Raw genomic sequence first — 7,418 nt, forward strand, 5'->3', positions numbered from 1 at the left:
TGTGACCTGAATATAATTGTAGCTGGGTGGAGCTCCTGGCACATTTTATTTTTTTTTTTTATATTGATGCTGACTTGTCTCTCTCTGATTCTTGTCTTGATTGTAACTGGAGAAAAGCCAAGAGAATATCACAAGTATTTGCCTCAACAATTTTGAGCTTCAGAACCAATACCAGAGGTGCCTACCTCGATTTCTTATATGGAAAAAAAAAGATTCATGTTTGTACATGCCATCGTGGTTGAGTTTCTTGTTACTTTCATCTGAAAGTATTTCTGAGTGATAAAGAATTCAGCGTGTAAACAAGACAGACAATTCCCACCTTCAGTGAGTAATAATCCTTTAAAAGTATTCCGTGGACAACTGTAAAGAATACTAAATATGTATCTCTAATGTGGGAAAGAGTTTACATGTTTCCACATCATCATTAAAAATATGCTGTATTAAAAATATGCTGAGATGATATGACTGGCAAAATATTGATAATTATTGAAGCTAAATAAAATCCATTATATTTTTGATATAAAAATTTCTATTGTAAAAGCACATCATCCATTTTCCCTATAATCTGTTTCTCCTGATAAGATATAATTTTATAAATTATAATAGACAACCACACTAACATTACCTATACCAGTCTATTTTGCTGGTAGTTGATTCTTTTTTAACGACTTTATTAAGATATAATCCTTATATGATAAAATTCATCTGTATAAAGTATGCAGTTCAGTTTGATAGTTTTTCTTACAGTCACAAAGTCATACACCACAATCTATTTTACAGTATTTCATCTCCCACAAGAAATGCTGCACTCCCTGGTAGGACTCCCTGGGACTGTCCTTAGCCCAAGACATTTGCTAGTATATTTTGTTATATAGATCTGCCTACTCCAGACACTTTGTATAAATGGAATCAAGTGTTTGAACACCTGTATTCAATTATTTGGGGTTTATACATACCTAAGAGTGGAGATGCTGTATTGTATAGTAAGTCTGTATTGTATGGTTTTTGAGGACTTTCCAAAACACCATATTACATTTGGTGTAAGAACAGCAGTTCCAGTTCTTATAATCCTTGTTGTGAGCCACGCTTCTATTACACTATTATAATGGGTGTGAAGTGGGATCTCATGGTAGGGTTAATTTGCATTCACCTGATTGCTAATGATGTTGACATTCTTTCATGTGCTTTCTTGGCCATGTGTATAACTTCTTTGAGGAATTATGTATTTAAATTATTTGCCCATTTTTAAATTGAGTTGTCTCTGCATTTTTTTGTAAACTGTTTACATTTGCTAATACAAGATACACAATTTGCAAAAATTATATCCCATTCTGTGAATTGTCTTTTCACTAATTTATGGTGTCTTTGAAAGCACAAAAGTTTTCAGTCTTGATGTCAAATTATCTTTTTTCTTTTGTCATTCATGTTTTTGGTGTCATATCTTGCAAACAATTACCTAAATCAAGGTCACAAAAATTTACAACTTACACAAGATGTAATAAAAAACATGAATGCTTAAATTTAAGATTTTTATTATGATAAATAACACATTGTCTTTAATTCCCTTCAAAATGCTTCTTGCTTTGAATGTGCTTTTTATAGCTCTTGCCACTTTCTGAAGTAGCTGTGGAAGTTCTCTTTTGTGTCTTAGGTTGTGCTGTCAGGATTGTTTTGATGTCCTGAACAGACCCCAAAATGTTTGCTTTTTATAGTGGTTTTGACTTTGAGGAAGAGTCAGAGATTACAAGGTACAAGATCCAATGAATACAAGGATAAAGACACAGCATATTTTTAAGAGCTCGCCTTTCTGTTGAATGGCACTCAGCATTCACAGTACTTTTTTATCATACTTCATAAAGGCACCCGGAAAAATGGACTTTCCAGAACTGCTTTAGAAAGTATCAAGAAAGGTGGGATGAGCATGCTCAAAGTGAGGCAGACTATTTTGAGGGGGGTTAATGGCAATATATCATTTGCTATAATAAAATTTTAAAATTTAAACACTAAACATATATTTTTATACCTCATATTTATTTTGCATACTGCTATCTTGCTGAATTCTTAGGATTCTCTTTGTATAAAATCATTGTGACCATTAATCCTCATATGTCAACTTCACCAGATTAAGAAATGGCTAGCAGATTAGTAAAACACACTCCTGGGTTGTTTGGCTGGGTCATGGGGATGTGACTGTAGGAATTACATACTGCTCATTCCCTTCTGGCATTATGGTTCTCCTTTACCACACCTTCTGCTATGATATTCCTGCCTTGGATCCAGCCAACCATGGACTGAACTCCTCAAAACTGTGAGTCAAATTAAACCTCTCCTTTATATTGTGTGTGCTAGGTATTGTCCTGGTCACAAGAAAGCTGACTAGTACAATGAGGTTTCTGCAAATAAAGATAACTTGGCTTCTCCCTTCCCAACATGGATGCCTTTTATTTTCTAGACTTTTTCTAGCTAAAATCTCCAATATAATGTTGGATAGATCTTGTGGGAATGAAATGAGATGTGATGCACACTTACAAGGTGCACACTTATAATTCCAGCACTTGGGAAACTGAGGCAAGTGAATTGAAAGTTTGAGGCCATTCTGGGCTAGAGTGATACATCATCCCAAAATAAACAAACAGGTCATGGGAGCATGCATCATTCTTGTTCTTGATCTTAGTAGAAAGCACTTTCTTTTAAGTATAATATTGGCTCCAGTTTTTAATCTTTTAAATTTTAAAAAAAAATTTATTTTAAAAAATCAGAAAAAAGGATAGAAATAATATAGAATTTCCAAAAAAAGTAAGAAAAAGATGCTGTATTTTTATATGATGGAATATTACTCAGCTGTAAAAAAGATAATCTTGGGGCTTTTATAGGTAAATGGAGGCAACTTGAGACTATATTCATAAGTGAAATAAATCACTCACATTTGTAAATATCATATGGTCTCCCTAGTGTAAAAAATAAATAATAAAAAACTGAAAGAATAATAAGATCCAAAATACACATTAGATACTGTAATAATGAAAGGGAAAGAAAGTATTCAAAAGGAAAGAAAAAGTAGGATAGGTGAAAGGAGAAATGGAAGAAAGCTCTACGGTTTTTCTTTTTTTATTATTTTACAAAGCAAAATAGGAAAAAAAGGATAGAAATGATACAGAATTTCAAAAAAGGGAAAAAACAGGGAACACTAGTTAAATTATTGCATATTGTTATCTCAGAACTAGTTGTTCAAGGTACAAAATCCAGAAACAAAAGTGATCAAACAATGAAAGCTCTAGTTTTTAAAATGAATATCATTTATCAGATGGAACAAATTTGCTTCTACTCTTAGTTTTCTGAGTACTTCTACAATGTAGGTGTGCTGAACATTGCCGAATAACTTTTCTGTGCAGATTAAGATAATTACTTGCTTTTTGTCTTTTGTTTATATGATACATTATATTGATTTTTGATGCCTGTTAAACCAATTTTACATTTAAATGGGATAAATCCCATTTGGTCATGATATGTAATCCTTTTATATATAGCTAGATTCAGTTTACTAGTTTTCAATGAGGATTTTAGTATCCATGTTCATAAGAAATATTGCTATGCAGTTTACTTCATTGTGATGCCCTTATTTTGTTATGGAATTACGGTACTATTAGTTTCAAAAAATGAGTTACAAAGGGTTCCTCCTCTCCTCTATTTTTGGGAGAGTTGATGAAGAGTGTAAATACTAATTCTTCTTTAATTGGGGGAGGGGGTAGAAATTACCAAGGAAACCATCTGTGTCCGAACTTTTCTTCATGAGTATTTTAGGATTTACTAAGTCAGTCTTGTTAAAAATGTCTTCAGATGTTCTATTTTTTCTATTTGTTTTGGTAGTTTATAACTTCTAGATATTTGTCCATTCCATCTGTGTCATCTACTTTTTGGCATATACTGTTTACAGTATTTCTTATAATTTATTTCTGTAAATTTAGTAGTAATGTCCCTTCATTCTTGATATTAATAATTTAGGTCCAACTTTTTTTTGGTCATTCGGGCTAAAGATTTGTCTATTTTGTTGAAATTTTCAAAGCACCAACTTTTAGTAATACTATTGATTTTTCTGTATTGTTTTTTCTATTCTCTGTTTTGCTCATTTGTGACCCAATCTTTACAGCTCCCTTCCACTTGCTTTGAGTTTTGTTTACTCTTATTTTCCCCCTGCAGTAAGGAAGTAGGTTATGTTTTTAAGATCTTTCTGCTAAAAAAAGTTGGTGTTTATAAATTGATCAGTTTCAGCTGCATCTTGTAATTCGAGGTATATTTGCCTTTTCATTCATCTCAAAGTATTTTGTAGCTTCCTTGCAACTTCTTTTCCTCATTGATTATTTAGGAATATGTTTTTAATTTCCACATATTCTCCTATTTTCTATCATTAATTTCTGATTTCTCAAATTATAAACCAGAGAATTTACATTTTATGGCTTCAAACGTTTCAAGTTTACTAAGGTTTGTTTTGTGGCACAGCATATGTATGACCTATCTTTGAGAATATCCCATGTGTGAACTTTAAAAGAATGTATATTTTGGTGTTGGATAGAGTATTTTGTAGGTGTCTAGTAGGCCTAATTCAATTATTATTGAATTATTATTATTCAATTATTATTCTGTCTTCAGTTCCCAAACTGGTCCTCTAGGGTTGTTCTATCATCAACAAAAGTGAGGTATTGATTATACTTATTATTCTTATTTGAGTAGTAAATATTCTTGAGTAGTTAATTTTCTCTTGTTACTTGAGTAGTGAATAATGCAACCTACATCAGTGTCACACTGCATCCCAATATAACTATGTATCAAAGGAAAACAAACTTAAAAATAAAGTGGGCTATAAAAGTCTTCAATTATTTTTTGTTGAATTATATTTGACCCTCAGTTTTGGCCATTTCTGTTTCATGTATTTGGAGATTCTGTTGACAGGTGAATATATATTTTAATTGGTACATGTGCCTATAATCTTTTTACCGTTGTAAAATTGGTCCTCTAATATCTGTTTTTGTTTTAAAGTCCAATTCATTTTCTATTAATTCAGTCACTCCAGCTAATTGCAAATCTTTTTCCTTCCTTTTTCTTCTAACTTACTTTTAATCTGTGGTGTATCTTTATAAACAGCATATAGATATATTTTTAATCCACTCTGACAACCCAGATTACTTTGTTTCCATTGGATTGTTTAATCCACTAATACTTATTGTCATTATGGATATAGTTGAAACCACTGATCCTCACATATCATTTTCTTTTTGTCCAGTCCTTATTTTTTTATTGGTCTGCAAATCTGCTTCAAATATATTTCTTATATGTAGGTAATATCTTTTATGAATTCTTGAATGTTTAAAAGTATTTGCTTTCTATCTTTATGCAAAAACAACAGTCCCGGAAGTCAGAGGATCCTGGAGTCCCTACCCTTCCTCCACACTCTGTAACCCCTGTGCTTTCCCAGTCAGTTTGCAGGAGAACAATGCATGCCATTCCATTTTTCATTCCTACCTATCAGATTTGAGTATTTTCTTTTTGTACTAGGATTTAGAAAAAATATACAATGTATGTCTCAATGCAGATCTTTCCATTGATCCTAGGTACTTCACACACACACACTTTTTTTTTCCTTTTTCTTTTTTGTGGTACCAGGAGATTGAACCAAGGCCTTCACACTGAGATACACCCCTATCCTTTTTTAAATTTTGAGACAGGCTCTCATTAAATTGCCCAGGCTTGGCTTCAACTTTAAACTTGCGATCCTCTACCTCAACCTCCCAGAGTGCTGGTATTACAGGCATGCACCACCATGCCTGGCCTTTTATTTTGAGGCAGGTTTCTTGCTAAGTCTCTTGGTAAATTTCCCAAACTGCCCTCCAATTTGCAATCCTCCTGTCTTCACCTCCCAGAGGGCTGGGATTATAGGCAGGTGTCACCACACACAACAGGGAACACTTCTGACATAAAAATTTAAGTATTCAGATCAAGCAAATTTTCTTGTATTTTTTCTTCTATGATGTATTTCTGGAATTTCTTTTACATAGATACTGAATTATTTGATCTAGTGTCATATCTTTGTCTTTCGTGATTTTTGTCCTTTTTTAACGAAGGACTAGAGGTTTCTTGGTAAAGACTTAATTCATTGAGTGTTATTCAATTGTCTTTCAATCATGCTTTCAATCTCCAGAAATTTTTGTTTCTTTGTTAGCACCCTTTCACAGCCTTCTGGTTTTTTTTTTTTTTTTAATCATTGCCTCATCCTCTTAAATTTTGCTGCAGTAACTTGGCTTCCCAATGTGTTACTTGTTCTGAGTCCTTATAGTAGCTTCCCATACTATCTCATAGTGATGAATTTCTTCAAGTGGCTGGAGACTCTTCATAGAAACAAGGTCATGATAGGTCAGTAAGTAGGTAAGAGTGGACCTTATTAACAACCCCTCGTAGTGATGGCTTATGTGACCAAAAAAGAAAGAAATCTTGTATTTCTCATCATAGGATCATTTAACTGATCTCATTTGCAGAAACATACCCTTTAGTGTACTGCGTAGGCTCATCTTCATTTGTGACAAACCTCCTCTATTTGGTAATTCCCCACCTTAGTTTACAACACATCCCTTTCTACTCAGCTTCCTGGTGGCCTTAATCAGAATATAGAGTCCTGTGTCTACACTCCAGGAAGCGCTGTGAATCCCCACTCCTAAGAACTATGCCAGTGGCTGTAAGTTCAGTACGCATCCTTCTGATCCCTCTGCCTTTACTTACTGGTCTTTGTCTCTAGCCTTTCATTGATTAACAGATGGCACGGGGTTGAGAGGCTGGAGCTGAGGGAATCCTCTTAAAACTCTTTTGGCAAGGATTTCATCAAAGCAACAATCAGGTGGGCCATTGCCTCTCCCGACAGCAAGCAATTCACTGAACTCTTTTGAGTTTTAGTGTGGAAGGACTCGACCTCTACCTCGAGTTGCTTACAGCATTTCTCATTTTTAAGCTAAGACACTTGAAAAAGATACTGGAAGAAAGAATCAGGCACACGGCTTCATACTGTCATCTGATCTATAAAATCCTTTTCTCCAGCTTATGTTTTTGTAGTCCTATCAGAGAGGAAAGCCTAAATCTTAAAAACCAAACTGATACCAGACCTTCTTCCCATTACCAAGTTAACTACTACTAATGGCTAATATTCTTGTTTTTCTAATTGACCTATATAAAGCAGAAAAATACTAATGTTTCTCTGTGAATAGTGTGGGTCAATGAGGATATTTAATTAATGTATTTCTTTCCACTTGATTCTAGGCTATATAAAGCTGAAGAACGTTATTTTGCTTAACAATGTATTCTTAGTGCCTAGCATATATACTGGCTGACACACATTGGTACACATCTGTAATCCTAGGTACTGGGGAGGCTGAGGC

The sequence above is a fragment of the Cavia porcellus genome, unplaced genomic scaffold (assembly GCF_034190915.1).
Source record: "Cavia porcellus strain 051 isolate PalLab524CR breed Dunkin Hartley unplaced genomic scaffold, mCavPor4.1 scaffold_16, whole genome shotgun sequence".
Classification (NCBI taxonomy): Eukaryota; Metazoa; Chordata; class Mammalia; order Rodentia; family Caviidae; genus Cavia; species Cavia porcellus.